At 37.4% G+C, this 12,617-nt stretch overlaps 1 protein-coding gene across 2 annotated transcripts in view; it reads left to right on the top strand.

Annotated features, from left to right (window-relative positions):
- The window catches only part of FAM222B (family with sequence similarity 222 member B), an 83,157-nt gene that overhangs the window by 29,958 nt on the left and 40,582 nt on the right, over positions 1-12,617 (top strand). Inside the window, exon 2 of one of the 2 annotated variants that reach the window (XM_072430324.1) lies at positions 1,209-1,236. The gene's annotated coding sequence lies outside the window, so the exon portion shown is untranslated. Of the gene's footprint in view, positions 1-1,208; positions 1,237-12,617 lie in introns of those variants that run through there. The other variant, XM_072430342.1, reaches the window with a different exon arrangement.

Genomic DNA, 12,617 nt, shown 5'->3' with positions numbered 1-12,617 from the left:
CCCAAAAACAGCCAGGTGGTTGCCAGAAAAGTCCTGGCTAAAAGGGGCCGGGGAGAAGTTTAGAAGCTGCCATTGCTGTTTTTTTTTTTATTCCTAAAGGGCTTTTATCCTGATTGTACGACATCGTCGCTTACTGACAGGGAACAAGCATGTACATATTGGGCATCACAATGCTGTACTGACCATGTTATTGTTCAAAATCAGCAACTCAATGCATGGTAGAAAAACAATATAAATGATTGCATCATTTTTTTTTGTTTGTTGACAAGTTCCCTATAACTTGGGATCCTTTTAAGGTACCAATAAACTTGTTTCTAAACTAACCCATCCCAGGAATTCACCCCTTAAGGTAATTACTTACCTCTGTGTCACAGGAGCTGTCCATGCCTGCACAAATTGTCTCTTGAAACTTAAAGCAGAACTTAACTAAAAAAAGTTTTAAAAACTCGCCTCAACTTGGGTCGCAATCCATCCTGTTATCTGTCTTCATCCCGGCGCAAAGGAAGCGCCACCATCATTTTTCCTCTTTTTCTGGCTTCTGCCTACGTCACCTAATCTTGCACTGCGCATGCATGAGATTGGGTGATGTAGCCTGCTGTAAATGGAGGAGATTTTGATTTACCAATGATTGTCATAGTAGTGTGAGAGATTCTAATGTAACCAGGCAATACTTGCAGAATAATATTTTGGAGCGTTTGATGGTATTTGCAGAAGACTGAGGATGTAATAATGTATGTTTTTATTTTTTACAATGGTAACACATATTATTTGTGTAGACATCAGTGTTTTATTAGGCCCCTGATAATTCCTATATGTCAGTTAGATATATGATGAGAACATGTGCAACCTAAAACCCTGAAGTGCATAAAAAAGCAGCTTATCCCTGCACAATACAATGGGCATCCATTCTCCTAGTATAATGCATAGGGCCGTCAGTTTTAACAGTCAAGCCTATTGATTGTGTTGTGGCAGTGACTATGCCTCTGAAAAGTTAAAACTGACAAATCAGTGTGTTACTGATAGAATGGAAGCAGCAGTGTATGTATAGGCAAAACTTTTTTTTTTAATTGTAGTTTAGGATAGAAAGGTTTTTAATTCTGAACAAGTTATTAATTGCTGTCTGTGTAGTTCTATTTTTAGAGTCAAAACATTGTAAATTAGAGTACAGAAAATACATGCAATAAGTTTTTCTCTTTTTTTTCCCCCAGATATACATGTGAAAGAAATCAACTTAATGTAAGTAATTCTGTATGTTGTTTTATGTATAGTTTCTAATTTGTACACGCATTTTTGATCCTGTTATCTTGCTGAATCAACACAATAGCCTCTCTGCTGAAATAATTGGTAGCCAAAAACGATATGATCCACAATGCTGGGGCTTGTTCCTAAGGGCATGTTCAGACCTCCGTTTTTCAGGCTTTTGTGAGTGTTTTTACAGCCTGCAAACGCTTACAAAATTGTTTTAATGGAAGTGAATGAGTCTGTTTTTTTGTGCATGCTTTTGTAGGCTTTAGACTTTTGCAAGAGTTTATTCAGAAGCTCCATGTAGTTTCTAGGGTCGTTCGGTTGTCCAAACCTCTCCATAGACTTACAATCGCCTATAAAAGCCTACACAGGCGATCCTGGTAGCCTAGCTGTGCAGAGTAGACTTCCAGGAGCATTTAACAGCCAAGTTTTTCAGATGCAGATCTTAACATACCCTATGAAAGAGCAGTTTTTCTGTTTATGTCAAAAAGGTTCTTTCCCCACCAATATGCTTTTGGTAAATTGACATAACAGCGTTTGCATTGCTGCATAGATGTAAGGTTTGCTGTTGTGCGAAGAGGTAAGGCAGTCTATTCAATTGAATGGGCTGCCCAGCACACAGAAGTGCATAAAAAGAAGTAACTGAACTTCTTTTTGGCTGTCTTTGCATTGAGATGCATGCTACATGCTGTTCTGTTCCGTGCACTGAAAGATTGCAGATCCAGCAAGGTTTGTTGGGGACACATTGCAGCCTATTAATGCGTATTTCCATACGGTACTGTTCAAATTGGAACCTGACCATAAAGCTTATTATGTAAAGGTTTGTACACTTTCACCAAAAAATAAAGCATGCAGGATTTCTATTACCATGTGTTAGTGCTTTTTTTTTTTGACTAAAAATCACTGAAGTCATTACTTCTGGATCAGATAAATGTATCACTCACATATAATTTTTTCCATTTTAAGGTATTTCAAAAAGATTATGGCACTTTAAAATGCTTCTAAGGGTAGAAATAACTAGGAATTTCGCCGAGACGTCTTTGTAGTGCTGATGAAATAACTATTTGTGAGATGACTTAGGAGGAAATAACACTTAAATGCACAAATGATTCAATGTCTTTGACATATTTATCTTCAACCAAAAAATAGAGGAAAGTCATCGGAATAAGTTAAAATAAAGCAAGAATTCATCAATTTGTCATGTCAAACTAGGGCAGGATTACAATTCATAATGCTTCATCCAGTATTTTACCCAGAATTGATTTTAAAGCTGGATGGGAAGAAAATATAGGTGGGTGGCAGCCTCTCGATTGTAATTAAATTTATCATTAGCCACCACCCAAAAACAGCTGGTTGGTCATGGAAAGGTGCTTGGTGGTACACCCGGCTAAAAGGGACTGGGAGAACACCGACCACATCCCAACTAGTACATATTATGTTTTCTTACAGAAAAATGACAGGACTTGAAAGGCACATATACTTTTATTCATCACATGTTAATTCTTATAAAATCACAATTTATTGAATATGTAAAACATAGAAATTATTTGCAATCAACAGATCTTTTGCTTATCTTTGCATTCAGTTACATTTTCTTTCCATATTGAATTACATTTTTCATCACAAATTCAATTTTTTAATAGAGCAAGTTATACTTGTAATTGCAAACACTTATTTTTTGGGATTTCTTATGTGCCTTTCCAATAAAGTATACAATATTAAAACATTTAAAATGAATAAATGATGTGAATTATTTTAATATTGTATACTTTATTGGAAAGGCACCTAAAAAATCCTAAAAAATAAGTGTTTGGTATTGTGATTAGGGGGTTGTGTTGCCAGTAAGTGGGGTCTCCCTCTCAAAAACTTCAATTTTTTAAAGTTGTACTTGTATCCTAAATCTTAGGTCTTCTGAAAGGAGCACCACTCAAATTGTTGGGGTTTAGATGTGTTTATTTTTATTTTAATGGATCCCTTACAAAAATTAGTTCAGAATGGAAAATTCTGGACAGATAGTGATATGAATGGGGAGAAATGAGCATATAAATGGAGCTGTACCTAACATTTTTACGTGTTGATAAAGGGGGGCCTTGAAATCCCAAGAACATGTTGTTTTTTATGATGGCCATAAAATAAAATTGTCACTTTCCTTCTTACATTTTTGTTCACATTGTAACATCCATGTGAGTCTATCAAGCTATCCAGTGTTTTGTGCTCTCCTCCTTCCTGTCCTGTTCTGGTCCGAAATACTTTTCCAGTCTCGTATTCCCAATTGTGTGAAATTGGAAAGATTTCTAATTGGAACAGTGTGTCTTTAAACTTCCAGCCAGCGAACAGGCAACACAAGTACTGAACAATATATGCAAATTGATACAGCCTTTCTGCTTGGCGGCTCTGTATGAAGAGGAAGAAGCTGCAGTGGAGAGGGAGCATTACACATGCTGTTTATCATTTTTCATATAATGAGAGTCATTTTCTGCCTTAGTGGCCCTAACTATCATCAGTATAACTTGTGTAGCTGGGCTGTTTCTGCTTATTATGTACTTAACGTTTACAAATCACTGGAGAGCAGGGCTGAGGTAATGGTGATTCTGACTAATAAGTCTGTACCGTGTCGGAGTACAGAAGAGCAATGCATTGCTTGTATTAAAAAAAGGTATGTGTCATTTATATTGAATGCTAATAAGACATTGTATTAGGGCTACACCGTGACTAGGAATGTGTGTAGACTGACTGGCTGTGATAAAGAAGGAACCAGTGCTATACATTTCCATGGTGCTTGCCATGTAGATCAGTGTTCTCCCCAGCCACCTTTAGTTGGGCGCAACACCCAGCACTTTTCAGTAGGTCACAATACAGGGGCACTGGACAGTTGGGGTATAATACAAAAACAATGGAAATGTAGGACATACTAAGAAGGTGGACATTAAAAAGTAAGGGGGGCAGTGGAAAGCTGACAGAATTATAGGGGTTACTGGATTCCTAAGGCTACAACATTCGGTAACAAATTTGTCATTAGTACCCAACTTTTTGATCACCCACCTACAGCTTCTTCCCACCCAGTTTAAAAAAAAAAGTTTCTGGAGAGAACACTGTAAATCAGTGGTCCCCAACCTTTTGGAGCTCGTGGACCACTAAATGCACAGACTCCGCACTGCGCATACGTAGAGAGCTGTGTGTCACTCCCCCGGAGTGACGTCATGACACTTCCCCCGCAGTGACGTCATGATGCCAGAACTCACCCACTCCCCCATTGCAGGTCTGAGCCTACGATGAGAGAGTGGGTGGGTTGTATCCAGAGACACAACCCGCCCTAAGCCTATGTCCCTGGGAGATGTGGTCCACGGCTGTGGCTGGTGCGCCCCCCCCCCCAAAAGGTGTTCTTCTCCTGACCCCACTGGTTGGTGCATCAGCCAGAGCCGTGGCCCATCTGTCAGACGGCTGCTAACCGGGGGTTGGGGGTTTTACCTCTGCTGTAAGTGATTGCATTTTAGTGGCAACATGAACAAGTGAAGTGGTACACAGGTATGTACAGTATAGTGATGCATATTCCCATGGTTGAAAAGTCGGTCTTTGCTCTATTCACATGAAGTCTCAATGTCTTTTTACCCCTGTGGTGTATGGTGGTTCCTTCCACTGACCTATACATCTCTACTGTGTCTTATAGTGCCATTGAGGCCAGTGGAAGGAACCACAGCTTGCATCAGGGGATCAGGGATACAAAACATACAAAGTGTGTCTTATGTAAAGGGGCCATAGCTTTAAGAGTATTTATTGGAAGAACTGGTGGCAGAACAGTTGGGATTTTTTTTGTCTATTTTTAATCCAATGATAGGGTGCCATGGGGCCATTTACCAGTCTCATTCTCTATTGGGATCGTACAGCTTGTATGCAATTTCTCATTAATCATTCTGTGTAGCGGTAACACAGAGCAGACTCTGCCCACCAAAACTCTTAAAGCAAGAGTTGGGATGTGCATGCTGGCAATTCTTGGGGGTCAAAAATCAGTCATTTCCTAAACCTAAATCATTTTAGAAACCAGAAAAGAAATCCTGGACTCTTTTGTTACCAAACCAATCGTGCCAATAATACATTGATCCAGCATTTTAGAATTCTCTGCCATTATTTGAGAAGCCACTTTGATACTCTTATTATTCTGGCCAACAATTATAATAATGAACCTGAACATTAGGAAGTTTAGGCGAAGGTACAAACAGGTGTTTGTATACATTATACTGTTGTAGTTTTCACACAACATAGGATGAACACCCCACTACTTCTGTGTTTGGCTGACTGTTTTTTAGGTCAGTTTTAGTACTCAAATCACTAAAGCTGCGTACACACGTCTAATTTTTATCGTTGGAAATGAACGACCGATTGGCCAAAAATCGTTTGTAAAAAAAGTAACCAACGACGCCGACGAACGAGGATAGTCGTTGGAAATGAACGACCGGACCGGCGGATCGGATTGGACGACAATCGTTGACCATCTATCGTGTGTACGGTCGTTCAGTGATCGTGCATGTTCTGAGCATGCGCGATGAACGAACATTTGATCGATACAGGCTGTATTGTGTATGTGAGTGTATGTATGTGTGTATGTATGTGTATATATATATATATATATATATATATATATATATACACATACTGTGTGTGTGTATATATACGTGTGCACAATATCTTTGAACGATCGTGTCGTTATCTGTATGTACAGGATCGGTGCTATACGATCGTTCGCAGATATCGTGCAGGATCGTTCGTCGTTCGTTTACAAAAGATAATAATTAGAAGTGTGTACGTAGCTTAAGTTGAAATCACTGAACAGAGATGATGACGCTGATTGCCTACCTGGTGAGAAGGTGTAGGTGGGTTGTTGAATTAGAAACTACAGATGACACCTGCTTCAAATTTACATACAATATACTGTATGTTCTGTATTGTTATGTTCAGTTATCTGATTGCCTGAGTTCACTTTAAATGCTCTGAATTCCAAGGGGTGCGCTGTAAATCACAATGTAATTCCATGTGTTACCAGCAGATGGTGCCTTATATGAATTCTGTCATTGCAGATCAGTAAAGTTTGGGCACTGCAGAGTAGTAGAGCGGTATTACTAAAGAAAAGCCAAACATTTGTTGCTTTTTCTCACTTAATATGGGTTTATTTCATTCGAATCTAAGACCAAATAAGAAATAATAGTTATCAAAGTAAAATTATTTGATGCCAATAAACAAAACACACACAAAAAATACACAGTTAAGGTCATACTTACCTAAAAGAAGAATAAACAAATAAAACAATCTGATGAGAATCGGTATTCGTGAAGCGTGGTGACTGTTGTAATGGTGGAAACAATAGTGAAGCGTACTGAAGCTCGGGAAAAGGTTGCCTCATACAACCTAAGACTACAATGACGTCACGCTGCGCCTTCTTGTTTTTCCTTTTCTAGTACAGTTTGTGAATTTAGTTCAATAAAAGTGCTAAAATTGTCATTCAAAATATAAGAATTTATTAGAGTATTATTTTTGTTTTATTCATAAAAAATTAAATAAAAATTGCAAATAATGTCCAATTTTTTCTGTGGACCACCAACATTTTGGACCGACCCTTTGTTTGGCAACCACTAGAGTAGAAGACATATCATTCCTCTTTAGCAGAGAGGTCATGACTATATCCTGTTTTTTTCTGTACAAAAAAATCTGATTCAATCCCGGTACTGACCTTACTTAGTACATTATCATTTCAGGTGGAATACTCAGGTCTAAGATAATGAGGTTTCAGAATGGGGTGTCCATGTCAGCCATTCATTTTCTAATAAATGTTGGTAAAGTAACAAAGGTCATCTGAAAAGAAAAAAAAGCCACTGCTTTCTTTTTAATGTCTTTAATGCAGTCATCATTTTATGCCTATTTCACCAGCATTTTGCTGCTTTGCTCATTCCTGTAGTTTGTGAATAAAACTAAAGATGAGCAGCCAAATAGTTTAACAAACAGTATCTCATTTCTAAAACAATCAGTACATGATGTATCAGCGCGGCACGCAGCTCCTTAGCACATAATAAACCTTAACAGCCATTATCTTTTCCTGCTTGAACTATTGATCTAAGCTTCATATTCTTCAAAATGCAGGAAATCCATGGCAATATCTTCTCCTGCTTAATGCTGTTTTATTAAGATTAAAGTAGGATTTTACAGCCCCAGCACATAAGAATGATTAAGGTACTGCAGAGAATAAATTGTCTTGTGATTGTTCCCAGACCGAATACTGTAAGTTAATTTACTCGTGTGCAGGTTTATGAGCGTATGCTTTGGTGCCTCCTCAACCGCAAAGATTAGAAAAAGATCTTGACATGGCAGGAATTCAAATGTGAATTGGGGTGGGAGCTTTGGTGGGGGTTTAGCGATGCTTGAGGGCCCTCTAATTACCCCTGGACATTGTGCCTGGTTCCACCACCATTTTTTATGTGTAGCCAAGGTATACAAGCCACACACCTACAATCTCCTTTCAGTATACAAACCACTGTGTAGTACAAGGGTCAATGGGATATACATTGATTACTGTGCATACAGGTTTGGCACTAATCCAAGTTGAAGCATATACCGGGTGAATGTGCAGTCGCCAATAAAGACTCCAAACCCAGAAGAAGACTGGGTTCAAAGGAATGACAAGAGAACATATAGCAAAACCTTGGGTGCTGGCAGCGGAGTGAAAGTTTACTGTATCAGATCATGAATTATATGACCAGTATTGTTCATACCAATCTTCTTTAGATCTATGCAATATAAGGACCTAACTGGTGGCATACAGGCTAATGGATTGTTCCAGTAGTTATTTTTTACCTTGCACAGTTGTGGTAAATCTAAAGGGAATTGCATATAAAATCGTATTGCAAGCTGTGGACTTCAGGTATGAATATTTGTATGTTTTTGTCAACCCCTTTGTATATTCATAGGCCATATATTTGCCTAAATTAAAATATGGAAGCCACCTACTTGATCATTTCTTGATTATTCCTATTAGAGTATATGGTGTGAATTTATTCTTCGGCAGTATGCGATCATAAGATGAGATCCTTGCTATGCTGCATGGATACTCATCTGGCACAAGTATGGACAATGGAGAAGTAGTGGCAGCAAAATCCCAATATCATTTTTGCTTTATTAGCAAAAAATTGATAATATAATAAAATGTAAGTTTATCTACACCCCTCTACCCACTCTAGTTATCAATAATTGCCCTATACAGCACAGCCATATATTGCAGAAATTTAATTATTAGATATACTTTTAATTAATTTTAATGTACAGCGCTGCATAATATGTTGGCACTATATATATACTGTTTATTAATAATAATTTATGCACCACTCGGCAGTTTTCAGTATCCACCCAGCTGTTTTTGGATGGTTACTGAAGAGTTGGGTCACAATACAATTTCTTCTCACCTGGCTTAAAACATTTCTGGATTGCACACTGACATGGACTGTCACCTTGTTCTGTGCCCTGCAGGGATAGGCTGCATACAGTACATCTTTATATAAACTTATCTCGACTTTATTCAGACAGGTGGAAAAACTAAAGAAGAAGCATCAGCCTGCAATGTGTTGTCCCTGCAGATTAGTAAGTCCAAGTTTATAGCAGGATCACCAGGTATTTTCCCTTTATTGTAAAGCAGACAAATAGACCACTTTCATTGGATCCTATCATATAGAAATTATTTTTGGTTTAATTGACACTTCTTAATGTGGTGGGCACTCGTCGGAGGTTTGGACCCAGAGATAAGTGGCCAAACACATATTTTTCATGGAAAGTTAGAATTTGCATAAAACTTCAGTCAATTGAACTAATATGAACCTCAGCTCTATTTTAACTTGATCAGCAGATAAAGTTTTTTTGACTCCTGCAGATATTTTTTTTAGAATGTGTTTTTATTTATCATTTCAAATTTCTTCTGAACTGACATTGGCATAATCGGCTACAAACCTGTTTTCTGCCCCTTCCATGGATTAAGCCATGCTACAGCAGAAACACAGTCTCAATGCAGGTCTTTTGCCCCTGCCTGACATACTTTTTAACAGCAGCAAAAGGTTAGAAATTGCCTCATTTGTATTCTGCAAAATGCCAGCATTCCCTTTTTTTTTGGCATTATAAACACAGTGAGCATTGATTCTCTACCCGGAGAGGTATAACAGTAATGGTGAATGCCTGGAACAATGTAGGAGCTGCAAAGTGAAATATGTCTGTATAAGGAAGGCAATCAATAATCATGGGGGAAATGTTCTCCTTTCTATATTGGACGTATTCCTGTACCAGAATACATTATTTTATCTTACTAACTCTTTTTTTCAGAGCTTAATACTTATTTTCTAAATGTTTTCCTTTAGACAAGTAAGTTAGACAAGTAAGAAATATTGCATATATACCAATTTGTTTTTAAGAGTGCTGTTGGAATTCGTGTGTTCACAGAGCTAAATAGCTCAATCTCAAATTCAACACACATAACTCAATGAGCCAAAAGAAGAAGAATCAACAAATGCTTTAACTGCAGTAAAGGGAAGCACATTGCTCAGACCATGGATCTGGGGGGCTAGGGGGGGGGTTCAAAGTTGGCACTTCAAAAAAAATCACGAAATGAATTTAATTTATTTAAACTTGTGCATATGTCCCTTCTATATGATAATGGTGACGCTATGGTAAAGTGTTTTGGTAACCCTAGTGTCATTACTAGATATTGAATGGTGCACTTTGTTTGGTCATTTTACTCAGTTACATATTCATCTTTAAACACATACTGTATGGAGTGCAGAATTAAAATGATTGAAATGTGTATTTGGCTATACACATGCATCCAATGACTGACCACATAAAACATTGGGACTTTACACAGTGTCTGCAACAGTGACAGTTTAGTATGATGGATGACTTTTGTGGAGTTTTATGCTTCACTTGCCTGCAAACTCATTGTATCACACATGGATTGCATCTGACATAGTCAGTTCAGGGTGACCTTAAGGAGCTCCTATTGCATCCAGCTCTGGAGTCCACACACAGAACTTGGAATTCTGCTTTTTAAAATTAACCTGCAGTAAAGTCAGCATATTCAAATTAGAAGCTACAAGGTAGTACCTGAGTACCTCCCCCCCTTCTATTCCTAGGACCACTCTTGACTTTCCAAAATGACTCTACAGACTTACTTCAGACTTTCTTAAAATGACTACTTTCATATCCCCATGAGAATGATCATTTCTGCTTATAGGTCATTCAGCCTTGGCATTGCATTGTAGGAGCATGCACAATGCTAGCAGGATGTTTAGTAGCCCTAGGGGACATCACTATAAAATGCACAAGCTAACAGATTTTGTTGCTAATATTTATCCTCCAACATACCCATAAATTTGTTATGTTGACAGTGTGCATTCTTCAGAATTCCCACCTAGTATATCATGGGTCAATAGACATCACTAGGGCTGTAACCATCATGTAAATAGTTGTTTAACAGCACTGTGTTAAATTAATGAAATTATATTTAATGAAGGTTCACACCCAAAAAGAGATGGTTATAACCTAATCCTTAGCTTTTAACTTTTTGACATTGCATTATTAATAAAGATTGATTGCATGGGGGATATACAAAAGATTAATCATGCCTTAAAAATCTTGGGGTTGAACAGACCGCAAAATAATAAATAATAAGGTGGTATAAACGCTCGGCGTTCAGCTTTATTAGTTTCCAGGACCACAAGGATTCAGATATCTCTATTTTTTCCTGGCCTAGTCAGACCCCCAAAAATAGTTAAGCTTGCAACCAAGTAATATTTATATAATAATTCATAATAATAATTCACTTATCAGATTAGAAAGAGGTAGAACCTAGCAACTATTTTTGCCCTATTTAATGTACAGCGCTGCATAATATATATATTTATGTTGGCCCTATATAAATCCTGTTTATTATTATTATTATTAATAATAATATTAACATTAATATAAAATCCAAAATTTAATAAATGTCCATATTCTCAGGGCTCCATTTGCTGACTTGGGATATGCTACCTATTTTGCTCTCCAAGCCCTGGAGCCCTTGGGATTTTTAAAAATATTTTTGAACTTATATTTTATTAAATTATTATTAAACAATATTTATATAGTACCAACATATTACACGCTGTAGATTAAATAGGGATTGTAGAAGACGGACAGATACAGACAGTGACACAGGTGGAGAGCACCCTGCCCAGAAGATCTTACAATCTAAGAGGAGGGTGAAGTAGCACATAATAGGAGGGCTTATTTGTATATGCAGTGCCCAGATCTTTGGATGTTACATATAATATGAAAGAGTAATGTGTGACTACTTTAAAACCATACCCAGAGCTGAACAGGTATAAAGTAAAGCGTGTACAAACAGATTATTTTGTCTCCCAAGATGTGAAATGTCAGGTGTGTTGATCTCTATTCGTTATTTATTGGTGGCAGCATTTGTTTTAAAATTGGGGGGAGATTAATGCTGGTATATTTTCAGAGATTTAGACTACTACTTATTCATTACGTTAATTTTTGTTTTATATTTTAGTTACATTAGGCACTGTGTATCATTCTTGATTATGATCATGTGCTTGAACCTCCCAGCTAGCCATATTCATTCATTAATAAATCGCTTACCAACCAAATAATGTTTCAGCAAAACAAGTGCACTTCAATGATTTCATTTCAATTGATTACACAGAAAATATGATGGCGAGCGGCAGAGTGAAGCTATATTACGTATATAAATCTGTATCCGATTTTTGCGTGAACATTTAATCAATGGCTATGATCAGCGTGTGCATGCAAGAAAATAATTGGATGCCGAGTTAATAATTGCACACAGAAGCCCTGTGCCGATTACCTAACTATAAATGTTGTAAAAACGACATGGGTGATATCCACCGCTGACATGACTCATTGAAAACACAGCTAGCTGTAATTATGTGATTGGCACTTGGAAAAGCAGGTCTGTCATCAGGAATACATTCGGCTTCTATAATAATAATAAAAAAATAGCAAGAACACAGAACAAAAAAAGCAAGAACAGTTTTAAAAGTGTTTTTTAGGAGCTTTACACAAGTTTGATTTTATTTATAGTTATTTGATCTTTTACAGGAACTATGGACAAATTATAGGTCAAAGACGAAACCAAGCAAGTTAAAATCAGTGGACAAGTTCACCTGTATGGACATAACATTTGTAGGATCCGTAGCTACTATGAGTATGGAGAATGTTGTTCCAGAAAAAGTTTGCAGACACCTAAACATGCCATTTTTAGTTCAGTTAGACTTTAAGTCTTAACCTACACCCAACCCAAACCTCTTAGTGCTTGAACAACTTGTTGT

This window comes from Pyxicephalus adspersus, chromosome 1 (assembly GCF_032062135.1).
Source record: "Pyxicephalus adspersus chromosome 1, UCB_Pads_2.0, whole genome shotgun sequence".
Classification (NCBI taxonomy): domain Eukaryota; kingdom Metazoa; phylum Chordata; class Amphibia; order Anura; family Pyxicephalidae; genus Pyxicephalus; species Pyxicephalus adspersus.
Note: the sequence above shows the minus strand (reverse complement) of the source record. Positions and strands in the feature narration are given on the sequence as shown.